This window comes from Hemicordylus capensis, chromosome 3 (genome assembly GCF_027244095.1).
Source record: "Hemicordylus capensis ecotype Gifberg chromosome 3, rHemCap1.1.pri, whole genome shotgun sequence".
In the NCBI taxonomy this organism is placed as follows: Eukaryota; Metazoa; Chordata; class Lepidosauria; order Squamata; family Cordylidae; genus Hemicordylus; species Hemicordylus capensis.
The window spans coordinates 300,982,449-300,997,951 of NC_069659.1; the positions used below are offsets into that span (position 1 = coordinate 300,982,449).

General features: G+C 44.7%; 1 protein-coding gene across 1 annotated transcript in view; it reads left to right on the forward strand.

Annotated features, from left to right (window-relative positions):
* Positions 1–15,503, forward strand: part of OTOS (otospiralin) — an 85,391-nt gene that overhangs the window by 17,061 nt on the left and 52,827 nt on the right. The window lies entirely within an intron of this gene.

Genomic DNA, 15,503 nt, shown 5'->3' on the forward strand with positions numbered 1-15,503 from the left:
GGCACTTTCAATTCGGACCCGAATCAAAACACCAAAAACCCAAATTGCACACCCCTACTACACAGAGTTTTTCAGTATTGCAAAGCTATGTGATCATAATGCTGTTCTGGAATGTCTGGTTACCTCACTGGAAAACCTCTGCTGCCAGAGGTAGCCCTATGCAGTTAGCTTTGACATGGTAATGGCAGAACCCTTGCACTTCCCAGCAAGGCAGCCTGAGGTCCAGGTTGGTTCCTGCTTGGACCATACAGAATTTCTGGCTGGAACAAGGCTATGCTACAGTGTGCTGGGCAGGAGCTTAGCTATAATTGTTCAAGGAGTAGGTGTGAGTGAATGTCCCTGGGGCTCCGTGGAAAGGAAGCTGTCCCCCAGTTGGGTGACAGCTTGTTCTTTGCTCTGCCCATCACCAAAGGCAGATTACCGCAGAGGCAATTGAGGCATTTGTCTACAGTAGCAAATCCTGGAGGAGCATCAAGTTAAATCACATGTTAAACTTTTTAAAAACTTTTAAAACTGCTGCTGTGTGGTGGTGAGAGCTCCTAGTGGGCGCAGGGTCCTGGCTGCTTAGACAGCGGCAAGAGACCTCCTCACACGGGCCCGCCTTCCTCCCAAATGACAGAGGTTGGCCCTCTGTGCATGCACAGACGGCCTGAATCAGCCCAACCTCTGTCATCTGGGAGGAAGGCAGACCTGTGTGAGGAGGTCTCTTGTCGCCGTCTCTGCCGCCCATGCCCAGTAGCAACTGCACCTGGTCCGACAGGATTTGGGAGGTGGATGCCTACTAGGAGCTCTTGCCACTGTCCCTGCTATGCTGCAGCTGCACTGTGGCAATTGTTAAAAGTAAAAAAAGATTTAACTCCCCCTTCCCCCCACCCATTAGCAAATCTTGGCTGCCTATAGGTTAATCCACTGCTGCCTATCACAAGGGGAAAGGTGCAATGCTATGTGTTGGGGTGTGGTGTGGAGCCCATCTTCACTTCTTGTCCTATGAGACTATGTGTTGGTTGATTGTTCCATAGTTGCCACTCTACATGGGTCTATATAGAGATCTACCCATATAGACTCAACAAGCTACAACTCCAGTAAAGATGCAACACCCTTCCTTCCTAGCAGGAGTTGCCCTCCAAGTAGAGTAGCAACCACCTAATGGTGCAGCAGGGAAACTAACAAGCAGAAGGTTGCTGGTTTGAATCCCCGCTGGTATGTTTCCCAGACTATGGGAGACACCTATATCGGGCAGCAGTGATACAGGAAGATGCTGAAAGGCATCATCTCATACTGCGCAGGAGGAGGCAATGGTAAACCCCTCCTGTATTTTACCAAAAGAAAACCACAGGGCTCTGTGGGCACCAGGAGTTGAAATCGACTTGACAGCACACTTTATCTTTAGGGTAGCTGTGCAGCTTAGCTTTATTCTATAAGCTGCATGTTCCTGCATTCTGATGAGAAAGACCAGTTTCCTTAGATCAGGGTATCAGCTGATTACATGCTGATAAATTTGTGTTTAATTTTTTGCCAACGGTGCCCATCATTCTGCTGTTAAAATGTGTTTGCTCTTTTAATATAGGAGAGAGGCTATAGTAAAGATAGCTCTCAGAAAGAAAGGGAAATGACACTTTATGTCGTGTTGCTGCTCTTTGGTGCCCTCTTCTGGCACTTATATAGCTCTGGCCCAGAGAACTCAAGGCTTCCCTTTTCTAAACTTATATTTGTTCTTACGAATGCCATTAGACATGGTTCCAGGAGAAAATGGAGCTGAAATGGATGAATATTACTAGATAAGTGGAGCACACAAAAAAGGTACTTTTAGTATAAGTGCATATCATTTAACCAGAGATCATAATCCCTTTAATTTTAGCTGCTGTTTTGCTTTTGTGATCAAGGGGATAATCAAAGTTGGAAACAAACTGGAAGAATGGGAGCCACCAAGTAATTAGGATTGTTCCTCTGTGGATATTGCCTACATTACATCACCCAAAAACATGACAACACTTTAGAATGGGCTGTAAGCCCCAATCACTGGCTGACATTCAGAGCAAGGAAGCCATGGTGCACCAAGAGAGCAGTCTGACAGAACTTCCCAACTAATTGCACCAGGGCAGTGGCAATAACTTTCCTCGGGACATTGTCTGTGCCAGTTCCTGGGGACATATTTCCAGGTGGCACAGAGGGCTTCCTGGGGAAGGGGAGGGTGTCAAAAATGGCAGCTTCCCCACTGCACTGGTGCAGTTAGTTGGGAAGTTGTGTTAAGCGGCTCTCTTGCTGCACCAGTGCTGCCATGCAATCATATCAGGCACTAACCCATGCAGGGGGGATCTGTAATAGGGTTGGATCTGTAATTGACAGGTTCAAAGAACCCACCGTGACCTGCGTCGGAGTGCCACAGAGCATCCGGTGGAGCTGCTGAAGTCCCCTGGCCAGGGCTCCTGCCGCTGCCTCCCTGGCAGCTGGCTCAGCTCTGCTCCTCCTCCTTCCATCAGCCAGGCTCCCGGGCAGTTCATTGCCTCCACCAGCTGACACCTTTGGCAGCCAGCCGGGCTCTGCCCAGTTTCCTTTCATCGACCTGGCCACTTGAAGAAGGATGGGTTGAGTGGGGTGGGGGGGTGCTGTGGGGAGAGGGGAGGCTACCCACATAGTGAACATGGGCCCACTCTCCCCTTGCTACACCCCTGAGCCAATGTGATACACGATACGCAACAAAGGATGCTACCAAGCCATTCCAGTATTCCCTGTCCACTTAAGCAGGATTTATTAATTGCTTGACTGCACAGCTGTGACTAGACAGATAAACTCAGATTCTCTGGGATATATATAAATGCAGCATTTTTAGGACCCTACTGAAACTGAAGAGGACCCTGGATTCAAATCCTAAGCTTTGAGCAGAGCCCAAGTATCACTTCTCCGGGGTGGTACAAAAGTTGTAAGATAGGCCCCCTTCTCCCTCCTCATGAAAGGCCTTGTCCAGAAAGATTTAAGGATTGCCCTTTGGCTTCCTTTAGTTCTTCTTTAAACTCTTCTGGCAGCTTGATTTTTATGTATAGCCAGATATAACAGTATGGCATGTACGTATACATGAATGATAACTGCCCTTTAGATGCTCTTCTCTGAGCTAATGTCAGCTTCTAGGAGCTCTGGAGACTAGAGGTCAAACTCACTTGCTCCTATATGTTCTGGGGTTTGCAAATCCTGTCGGCAGCACTGACTCCCTGCGACTGTCCTTGGGATCCTCAAAGTTCCTGATTATTATGGTGCTCATCCCTTCTTCCTGCTGCCACTTTCCCCTGTGGGACCTGCTGATCTTGAGAGAGCATGTCTCAGAGATAGATGTGTGCCTCCCTGTCTCCCAAATGACATGTCCTAGAGCAGGAGTGCACCACTCAAATGCCCTTGAGGGCCAGAACCAACCATCACTTGGTATGCATAGGCCTTGGGCAATATTCAGCACATTATTAAATTTAAATGAATTATTAAAAATATTAATGAAAGTGAGGGGGCAGAGGGTAGGAAGCGGGGGGGAGGTGAGGGGAATGAGGAATGGTGTCAATGGGCTCTAGCCCAGGAGCAGGGAACATCTGGTCTCAAGAGGGCCTGCATTGAGTTGCTACTGTTTGTAAGCAGGACAGGCCAAGAGCTCTTCATGGCTCCTTCTGTTGCTGCTGGATATTCTACCTGGACCTGCCAAAAGGTCACAGTGGGTCAGATCTGTCTCTGGGTCTTATATTGGGTAGGCCTGTCCTAGAGTTTCCTGTATAAACACACTTTTTTTGTTCTGGTGGACAGCCTACACAAGCAGCAAACTCTTTAGAATCTTGCTTGTTCTGTTCTAATCTGCTTCTGATTGGTGACAGCCATTGTCACAAGATCTGGACACCTCATAAAGATACAGGGAAATAGGTCTGCACACACAATATTTTAGAAAAGGGGTAGGCAACCTTGGCCTTCTAACTGTTGTTGAACTACAATTCCCATCATCCTCAGCCACAATAAATTGTGGTTAGGGATGATGGGAGTTGTCGGTCAATAACTGTTGGAAAGCCAAAGTTGCCTACCCCTTTTCTAGAATAATCCACAGTTTAGTCTCAGGTTTTTTCCCCTTGTGGTAATAGGCATGCAGCCTAGGCCAGCCTTTCTGGATCTCTGGGTCCAGGTAAAGCAGGGCTGCACAACTTCAGCCCTCCAGCTGTTGTTGGACATCAACAGCTGGACATCATCCCCAGCCAATAGTCATGGATGGTGGGAGTTGTAGCCCAACATCTGCAGGAAGGCCAAAGTTGTGCAATCTGGTGTAAGGTGTCCCTCCCTCCCCCATGCTGGGCCTTGGCTTTGGGTTGTGCATTGTCAGTTCCCTTGCTGTAAAGATGGACCTCTATCAAGAATGGACAGCCACCACCAAATTAATGACACATGTTCAGGGGTAAGGTTGAAGGCTCCGTGCACACACATCATTATTGATATATTCCCCCAACAGACTTCATTTTCTGTTATTAGACTATGAGAAAAGCTAGCTTGAGAGTACACGCTGTCAGTCATGAGCTGTAGTGGGTAGCTGATGTTGCCTACAATTTCTGATTGGGGGAAAATCAAATTTTATTTGTTTGTTTGTTTGTTTGTTTGTTTATTTGAAACATTTAATATACCGCCCACTCCGAAGACTCTGGGCGGTGTACAAAAACATGGAAAGCAAGACAACATTAAAATTACATTCTAAATTAAAAACTAAAGTAACTAACAAAAAAGAAAAAATCCAAATAGGTAAACTACAGGGCAATAGGTAAACTAGGTAAAATAGGTAAACTACAGCCTGGCAAAAAAGAAAAGTCTTCAATAGAGATTTAAAATCAGTAAGGAAGGGGCTAAATGAATCTGAAGGGGAAGGGAGTTCCAGAGAAGTGGGGCAGCAACTGAAAAGGCCCTTTCATGGGTCCTAGCACCCCGAACCTCTAGGAAATCAGGGACTGACAAAAGGGCCATCTGAGGTGATCTGACCAGATGGGATGTAACTGGATGGGAGGGGCGGGTCTGTAGGTAGACAGGCGCCAAACCCCGCAAGGCTTTGAAGGTCAAAATCAGGACCATAAATTGAACTCGGAAACGAAGAGGCAACTAGTGCAGCGACTGCAGGAGAGGTGTTACCCTGTCATATTTTCTGGTGCCCATGAGTAGGCAAGCCACTGCATTCTGGACACATTGTAGCTTCCCGATCGTCCTCAAAGGTAACCCTAGATAGAGAGCGTTACAATAATCTAAGCGGGAGATAACAAGGGCATGGGTCACTGTCATTAATGCCTGCCGATCAAGGTAAGGGCGTAACTGGCGAATCAGATGAAGCTGGGAAAAAGCACTTCTGGCCGCAGCCTCCACCTGCTGTTCAAGTAGGAGGCATGAGTCCAAAAGGACCCCCAAATCACGAACAAGCTCCTTTGGGGGCAGCGCCACCCCATCTAGAACAAGGTTCACATCCAGCTGTTGGCTGGTATGAGGGCTGAGTAAAAGTTGTTCAGTCTTATTTCACCTAGATATTTGTTTTGCTGCTGCTGCTGCTGCTACTGCTACTACTACTGCTACTACTACCACCACCAATAATAATAATAATAATGGCCCGATAATTCAAGGTGGTGGTTTTATTCCTGCAGCCTTAAAATTGTACTCAGCTAAAGTAATACCTCAACTTTTGTATAGTGTTCAGTTAGGCCCTTACAATAATTTTGCTGCTTTAGAGAGCATACAGACAGGTTTTTTGAGAGCTCTTTTTGGCACATGGAGATGTACCACCAGTGTGGTTATATGCATGGAGGCTGGCCTAGTAAGGGTAAAGGCATGGGCCTGGCTTCAAATTATTTATTATTGGCTAAAGATACATATGTGACTGGTAGGGCTAATTCCCATGTTTCTCTCGGTGGACCCACAGTCAGCCTGGTGCCTAACAGTGATCAATAAACTTTTCTCTATGGGATTATCCCCTGAGCTGGTATTAGAGCTGAACTTAGTGAGTGCTAAAAGAGTAGTCCACCAGAGATTAGAAAACATTGAGATTCAAAATGATTGGGCTTGTTTGCCCGGGTTTTATAAAGTTATAAAGACCAGAGTTGGTCTTTCTCCTGCTTCATATCTGTACAACATCACTTTTAGCAAGTTTCAATGGGCTCTTTCGAGAGCCAGAGTCAGTGCTTTTGTATCTGCCTTATTGACTGGGGGATTTCAACATCTTCCCCTGGAGGCTCAAATGTGTCATTGTGATTCTGGTGAAGTTGAAACAGTAGCTCATATTTTATTATATTGTAAATTTTACCAGGAGTTCAGACATTAATTTTTCCTATACTGTCCAGATTGCCAGGCCAATCCGATGATCATTTAGTGAAGTTTCTACTTTCAGATAGAGTCTCCTCTGTCTCTAATACAGTAACAAAGTTTTGTTATATTGCCTTTAGAGTATGCACTTCCCTGACTGTTATGAAGGGAAGTTAAATTGTGTATGTGTTGTATATTTGTGTTATGATTTGGTCAATGACTGTAAATAATAAACTGACTGTTGGTGATGCATTTAAAAATTATCCCTTGTCTACTTTTTATTATGTATTGTACATTTATCATAAATTAATTCCATGACTGAGGCTGCTGTTCTCAAAATACTTATTTTTGAAGTTGAGTCACTTCAGACTTCATTAATAGGGATACAAGCTTAAATGGTTTGAAGTTCTCTATTCTCTCCTACATTTCTAGACAGAATGTTGCAATTACCACTAACATGGAAAAACTCTGGTAGATTCTTATGGTGATTCAGCATTAAAATAAGTCTTCTATTTAAAATGCTGTCATCTAAATCACATTAATGTTCTCTGTCAGATATTAGCACAAAGTACAGTGGGATATTCAATGCAGCTGTGAAAAGAGGCAACGTGTGTGTGTGTGTGTGTGTGTGTGTGTGTGTGTGTGTGTGTGTGTGTGTGTGGTTATATATATGCTCCATGAAGGAAGCCAAGCTTTGGCATCAAGAAAAGTAAAATTACACACTCAGAATGTGTCAAAGAAGTGCAAATTTGCTACTTCATACACACATGCTCAAGTTGTGAATTTTTCCCTTAGCCTTTTAAAAATGTTTTCCATGGAATTGTGTGATAATAGGAGAAGATGCATAAAAGGCAATATTAGTAAAGAAATGTTGTACACAGAAGCTCTGTTACCTTAACATTACATCTTTTTAACGGCATGTCAACATCTGTAAGGACTAGGGGTGTGCATGAATGGTCAATCGCTGAAATGGTTCACCTCAAACTGAGCCAGTTTGGAAGTTTGATCATGGACTGGGAGCAGTTTGTTCCACGATCAAACTGAACCAAGCCTCATTGGATTTCCATTTACAAATATTAGTCACTGAACCACCAAACCAGTTCGGTCAAATGGACCAGACCCGCTGGTCAGTTTGATTGAGCTGGTTTGGCAGCACTAGGTTCAGCTCAAATTCAGTTTGGATTTGAGCCGAATTACAATTTTTGAGTTGTGCACTGCACACCCCCACTAATTCCTCTTATGCTCTTATCCCTGAAGTATAATCATACTATATCCTAGGGCTGTGCAAAACTTTGGGAGCCTATTCAGGCTTGGCCTGTTTTGACCCCCTTAAGCCTGAAGTGAAGCACTGTCAAGGTTTTTAAGGTTTTGGAATTTTAAGGTTTTAATTTGTGGTTGATTTTTAAATTGTTAAATTGTTTAAAGTTTTTGTATATATTTTAACTTGTTTTATACTATTGTTAACTTCCCACAGACGAAAGTTTGGGGCAGTGTACAAATGTAACAAATAGATAGATAGATAGATAGATAGATAGATAGATAGATAGACAATAAATCAGGACTCACTTCATGCAGCCGGAATGTTGATGGCATCTGGCCATGGGGGCCCGTACCACGCAGGGAGGGAAGGCCAGCAGCAGGAAGCCGGTGGCTTTGTCCAGTTCCATGCCCACGAGTTTCCGTTCATCCACATTGTCCTTGCCGCACCTGGGGAAAGATAAAAACCACAGCTTAAGAAATAAAGAGGTAAAACAATTGTTTTAATGTTGGTTTTAGAATCTTGTTTTTTAAAAATTTTTAAATTGTTGTGTTTTCAATTTCTTGTTTTTGTTTTAAACTAATGTTTTACCTTTGTTTTTTACCTGTTGTAAACTGCCCAGAGATGTAAGTTTTGGGTGGTTAGATAGATAGATAGATAGATAGATAGATAGATAGATAGATAGATAGATAGATAGATAGATAGGGGTGAAGTGGAGTCAAAGCAAAGCAAAATGAAGGAGCAAGCAGCTGAATTCCATAGCTTGACTTTAAAAGGGAGCCTTTCTCCTCTTTTCCATGGAGTCCCAGGAAGAGGTGTCGACTCTCCCAGTTCTGTAGCCTCAGAAAATACTACAGATCCCAGGAGCATCCAGTATTCCTAGGATATGGTAAACAAAGAGAACCACTCTTCTGCATGCACTACAAATACTACTACTGGTATTTGCATGTAGAGGAGCAGTTTGGATGAACCTCCCTACACAATTAGAGAAAGACTTCTCAACATGCTGGGAGGGAACAGGACATGCGTGTTCATGTCACATGTCCTTATTGTAGGTGGTCAGGCTGCTAAACAAAGTATAGGTCTTAAATAAAGGAACGGCGTTCCATATGCACATGTGTCTACAAGTGCAGTATGTTCCCCCATCCCAGAAAATAAAATATTTCGAGCCTCACTTTGAATTTATTAATGGCACCCTACCCAATGCCTTTTTGAAGGAGTACAAGGAGAGAAGATTTGGTTACGATGATTATTGAGATGGTGCCAGTTTCATTTTTAAGCAGCATAAGGAATGTTCAGCTCCTAGAGCCCAAAGGTTAAACATTTGTGCTCCATGAAGTCTTCTATTTCTTTTAGAACAAACAACAGTACCAAGTTTGGGGAAGAAAATCTTATAAAAAGTTTATCTGGCTCATGTGGTAAAGCTGCACTCATCACATGCTTCTCTCCTTCTGTAATAAAGTTGCCTTGGTATGCAGGAAAGGCCCCAGTGAGACAATTCAACAGCAAAGGGTGTGTATTTCAATGGCGGGGGGGGGGGCGGAATCAAAGCTTCTTACGGAAGTTCACACACAGATAGTAAGCTAGAAGGGGGTTGTTTTTCCCAGCTGCAGATTAGATACATAAAAAGGAAGGGAAGCATCACTTGCATCTAGACAGCAATGGGATAAAGATGGAAAGCCAAGTTTAGGAGAAAAATGGACCTTGAGTTTCAGATAAACAGATTAAACAGTATAGGGATCTCACTTCTTATTTATTTTTATGTTGTGCTCCCAGAGAACCAATTCTCCTAAGAAGGTTTCATTTCTAGTGCATTTGTTTTCCTGAAAACTACAACTGGACAAGAAGCCCTTTTCACTATCGTTTTTAGAGAGGAGATAGCAGATCTGGGGATACTGCTAGACATCACAACTAACTAAGTGTGCATGCTTCAAGCTGCTCTGTGAGGACACAGTGAGAGCACCTCTACTGCTCTGTTGCATTCAGAATATAGGAACAATGGTGCATGAGTGCTAATATTTCAGGATGCTCCTCTGCGCTTTGGAAGTACTCTGTAACAGCAGAAACATGCCCCTCAAGGCAGGGGTGTGTTTTTGCTTTTATAGAATGCTCCCGAAGTGTGGGGGTACACTCCCAAATATTTATGCTCTAGCACTCTTGTGCAATTGGTGCTCATGTTCATCAGCGTGCCATGCAGCAGTGTGGGTACTCTCACTGCATCCCCGTAGCTCCTTGAAGGAGTCAGCGTGGTATAGTGGCTAGAGTGCCGGACTAGGACCGGGGAGACCCGAGTTCAAATCCTCATTCAGCCATGATACTAGCTGGGTGACTCTGGGCCAGTCACTTCTCTCTCAGCTAACCTACTTCACAGGGTTGTTGTGAAAGAGAAACTCAAGTATGTAGTACACTGCTCTGGGCTCCTTGGAGGAAGAGCGGGATATAAATGTAAAAATAATAAAAATAATAATAATATATACTTAGTTGGGATGTTGGCCACTGTTTGGGCTCTTCACTTTTATCATACAGAAGAAAGGTTATTGGCCTCAACCTATTTTTTTAATATGAGAGGGAGAGGGAGAGATCAAAGCTTTCCTCAAGTTCACACTGTGAAGAGAATGAAATTTTGTACAGATAGCAATAATTATTTATAGAGGAAAATATATATGTTCTAGTTGCAAAAATAAATACATTCTAGTTGCATTATTCCATTTGCTTTCCTTATTTAAAGCCTGATTCATTTAGTTTATTGTAATATTAAATCTGAGTCATGTTCGTTACTGCTTTCATTTTTATAATGGGGGACTTACCTGTAGCATGGCGGCGGCAGCAGCTGCAGGAGCCTTTTTTTGTTAACCTTTTAAAACCATTTAAAGTATGGCAGCAATGGAACAAGTCTCTCAGCCAAGGACGTTGATCTGTCATCACTTTCTTAAGTCTATCTGGTCCACAAATGGGAGCTTGGCAACTGATTCTGGCACAGAAACATGAGAACCAAAGGTGGGGTGGGGTGAGCCGTGGATGAGAAGACTGAGCCAGACAGTGATTAGATACCAGATCAGCTAGGCAAGGATTAATGGGGTAGAGTAAAAACACATAGAGGCTGTTCACACAAGGAACTAAGCCCAGACTTGGCCAGCCCAACCTGGGCTTGACTACTTGTGTGAAGCACCAGGATCGAGCCCAATCCCAGCACTGCCTCGACCCTAAGCTGGGTAATTTACCTCAGGCTTTAACCTGGGTTAAGGTTGCAAGCATGCCCTTAACCACAGGTCTGGGGTAGTGTGTGTGCGTGGGCTGCCTTTTAATTATATTAAAAGAGAGACATAGAGCTGGGCAGCAAGAGCACCTGCCTGAGGGAGGATCCCTCAATGCACTGCACTCCTGGTGAGGTGCACTGAGGGATGTCAGAGGACTTCCTCCTCCAGCTCCCTGTTCTGCTGCCCATGTGCCGTGCGGCTCATCTGCCATGCAAGCAGCAGAGCTTGTAAAAACTGACCGTGTATGAGGTGGAAGGCCCTCTTCCCCACCAGCAGTTCGGGTCATGTGCACGACCTCATAGTTGAGGGTGGGCTAGTGGTCAAAGACTAGGCTGGATGAAAAAGCCTATGATGCTACTCAGTAGGACAACTAACTCAGAGTGAGGAGCTGGCTTGGCTACAGGTTGGTGCATTTCACATGGAGTTCAACTTAATCTATTCAGACTGTGGGGTCAGTGGAGAGTGTTCAGGCCAGTTCTGTAGTCTTGAGCTCACACTTGATATAAAGGACCTAATCTGCATGGTTTCTTGAGCAGCAGGAGCACTGTTGGCTAGGGATGTGCATGGAACCAGCTGGCCTGGTTCAGTTCGAGTCTGGACTGGACTCGAACCTGACCAGACCAGTTCTGTCTGGCACCCCCTTGAACCTCCCCCCCACCCCCGCGATTCGGTTTGGTCCGGGTGGGGGTTGCAAACATTTGTTTTTCTAACATTAAAAAAAATTTTTTTTACCTTCTCCCCTTCAGGGAAGGTGTTCGAGGTGAGGTTCTTTGGCCCATTCAGGCCTCTGAAGTTCAGTGTGGTGGCCATTTTGGATGCCACCACGCATGCGCAAATGGCCTCTGCAAGACAGTGGGTCATGCCAGGCCTTGCAGAGGCCATTTGCGCATGCATAGTGGTGTCCAAAATAGACACCTCACTGAACTTCAGAGGCCTGAATGGGCCAAAGAACCTCGCCTTGAACACCTTCCCTGAAGGGGAGAAGGTAAAAAAATGTTCGTGAATTCCCCTGAATAGTTGGGGGGGGGGGTTGGTCCTGGGCCGGACTGAACAGGGGGCTGTTTGGTTTGACCCCGGACCGTCAAACTGAACTGGCTTGACTTTGAACCCATTTGATGTCGAGTTGGTTTGCACATCCCTACTGGTGGCACAGGAGGGGAATTGCTTGAGACTGGTTTCTGGAGGCACTGGTTCAAGACCACCTCCTAGTGCTTTACAAGAACTGAGTCTCATGCTGCATCAGAAGCCCTTACAGCTTTTGAAACCCCTCCTCCTCTTCCTTCTCCTCCATCACTACTATTACTATTTCTACTATACTACTTTTCAACAAAAGTTCTCAAAGTGGTTTAAATAGAAAAAATAAATAATAAAGATAGATCCATGTCCCCAAAGGACTCACAATTGAAAAAGAAACGTTATGTAGACACAAGCAACAGCCACTGGAAGGATGCTGTGCTCGAATTGGATAGGGACAGTTGCTTTCTCCCTGCTTCATATAAGAGATCCACCACTTTAAAAGATGCCTCTTTGCTCAGTTAGCAGGGGTGAATTCTTGAATTCATGACAGCTATTTGAGAACAAAAGCTCCAAGCTCCCTTGGATCTATGGAATTAGTAGTGCTTTGGATCCTGGCCAGAATTAATAATAAACACATTCTTGTATAATAATAAATAAATAAATAAATAAATAAACACATTATATATCCAGCATTCAGCAACATCAAACGGCTACTTCTGTCCCTTCTCAGTGACAACAGGGATGTGTCCAGACAAGTGTGGACCAATCGACACAAATAGGAACAGCCCTTTATTGGCATGATTTTCAGCCTCAACTTGCTTGTTTTGCTGCCTCAGATCATAGGATTTGAGGCTGTTTCTAACAGTCGAAATAATACAGACATGTTGTGCAATCCACCAAGCAGGGAGTGCTATTCAGCACCATGTTCTAATGCAGTCTGCAAATGATTGAAACCAACAGAGGAAAAACTGGGAGTTGAAGAATAAAGCCTTCATTATTGAAGTAGGGGAACCTGGAGTCAGTGGCAAGACAATCTGTTTCCTATTTTCTTAGATGCAAACCCACAAAATGCACCTTGAAATTCTTTCTGATCCTATCAAGGCCACCCTTGTTGAGTAACAGACTGAGGGATATGTATTAGAGATCATTGGGGAATATGGTGGTGAATTGCAACTCTTGTTTTGCACTGAGATCTGAGAAAATAAAATGCCAGACCTCCCATGTTTTAATGCAGGTCTCTACCATTGAAATGTTCTTCGTCTCCAGTGAAAAATATTTGTCTGTACACTTTGTTCCTTCCAGTTAACATCACAAGGAACTTCCATATGCATACAGGCATGCCCAGGGAACAGTTTAATCAGCATTTGAGTGGGTGGTACATGAGGTTTTTTTATTGACCTTTCAAATGTCCAGGCAAAAAGGTGTTTGGTGCAGCAACTGTTTGGTTCAGATTATGTAATGGTTGCAATATAATTGAAAACAGGCATTTTTCATCATTTGAGACATATTTAAGAGGACAATTGTTTGGAAAAAAACAGCTGCTTCCCAAACATGTAACTGCTCCCCCCTAAATTGATCAATTAAAAATAGAGATGTTAGCAAAGTTCCCTAAGCTTGAGCTCAGAGATGAATTCTTGGGACTTGGAAAAGTCCCCTTCCTTCAAAAGGAGGGTAAACTTTCCTACCCCTGAGAGTTCTTTTGTGATCTTAGAGAAGTCCTCCACCTGCCTTGTTCTGGGCTAAGCCAGGAAGAATGCTGGAGCATAATGGAGGCTGGACAGCTCCAAATGCAGGGAGTCAGCACCTCAGAGTGGAACAGAGTCACAGGAGCTGGGTCATGCAACATTAACAGTATGTTGCTCCAGCACCTTTCTGAAGCAGGCTGCTGGTTCTTATGGCCCAGGCTCAGGCAAAGGGAATTTGTTTGTTTGTTTGTCGTATTTCTATACCACCTGATATGGAAATCTCCAGGTGGTGTACAAGTTAAAACATAATATAAAAACCAATATAAAACAGTTAAAATTCATCAAACAAGTAAAGAAATCTCAGTGAGTAAAAAAAACCATATTGACTCTGTCCCTTCCCTAGAGAGGGCTCTGTGTCTTAAAGAGGCCTTACTTGATTTCTTAGGCACTACTTGAGCAATCGGGGCTGGGGGGGCTTACACTAAGACTCACAGGATCTCAGAGGCCTCCTCTGAATCAGAGGACCAAGATAGGGCTTGTCCTTAGGTCATAATGTTTCTCCTGGTGTGGGGTAGGGGTGTGCACAAACTGGTTTGAATGTCTGGTGGTTTGGCCAGTTCGAAGGTGGGGGGGGATATCTTTAAGGATGGGGGAGGGTGTTCTTATCCCTCCCACCATGTTTCCCCCACTGGTGCTGTCTTTCAGAACAGTCCGGCAGGGTGGCAGCTTACCTACTTGCCACCCCAGTGCCTCCTTGGACCAGAAGTGGCCAGAAATGCCTGGTGCACATGCACACATCATTCATGGACACGTGCACTTCACACACATGCATGTGCACCAGGCACTTCTGGCCACTTTCGCTCTGAGGAGGCACTAGGGCAGCAAGGAGGTACGCTGCTGCCCCACTGGACTGTTTTAAAAGACAGCACCAGTGGAGAAAATGTGGCAGGAGGAATAAGAACACCCTTCCCTGTCCTTAAAGTTATCCCCCCCTATCTTTGAACCAGTAGGTTCCAGTTCCATGCAAATCCCTGGTGTGGGGAGTCCCAGTGGCTGTCATAAATCTGTTAGCTTGACTAACCCAACAGGATTTACAACCCCCTTCAGCACTCCTTGGTGAGATAACAGAAAGCGGCAGCAGAACTGCACAAGTGAAAAATAAAAGGCTCACAAGAAAACAGTAAATAAATTAAGTCCTCCTGAACTGAACTAGGTACCCCCCTCTAACAATAACTGAGTAATAAGTGAAAAGAGAACACAGATCAAGGAATGAAAATAGCAAAGGATGACAGAAGCAAGGAATTAACAGAACAAGCAGGAAAACATAAACAAGACAAACTGGAACTTGGACAGAGTTTAAGAATTCAATTAGCACACTATCTGCAGCCAGCAAGGCAAATGCAAATAGCCTTGAGTGATTGAGAGTACCAAATATATAGGGCTCAAGAGAACCAGCAGCCAATCAAGATCCCCTGAGTCAGCACTTCAGCTTCCTCTCTAGTGATCTCCTGCGCCTGCGTGACTTCCACTGAGCCTCACTCTTGAGTTGTCTTCTCAAGACAGGTGAAATCCCAGGCTCCTCCCCATCAGAATTCATGTCTGGCAGCTGTTGCAAATCTTCAGTTCCAGAGTCTGGGCTCCCTGCCAAGTCCTGTTGCTGTACCTCTGAGCCCTCACCAGCAGGCGACTCTTCCCATTCCTGCCCTGACTCTGAGTCCGAAGTCTGAAGCATGACAGTGGCTCAGTGTGTCCTAAGTCCTTCCCACCCTGTCCCATCCCTAGAACTGTCATTGACATCCTCTCCATCAGCCTCCTCACCTTTTCCTTACTGTTCTCTTCATTGTCATTGGGACAGTGGAAGCAGCTGCAGCAGCAGCTGTGGCACGTTACCCAGGTGCATTCCACCAGCAAGCCAGATGAAAAGTGGCTTCTTCCCCTCTTCCCATTGTCACTCTAATTGCTCTGTAGCAATTCTTTGCCAGAGCAAAGAAGCAATGG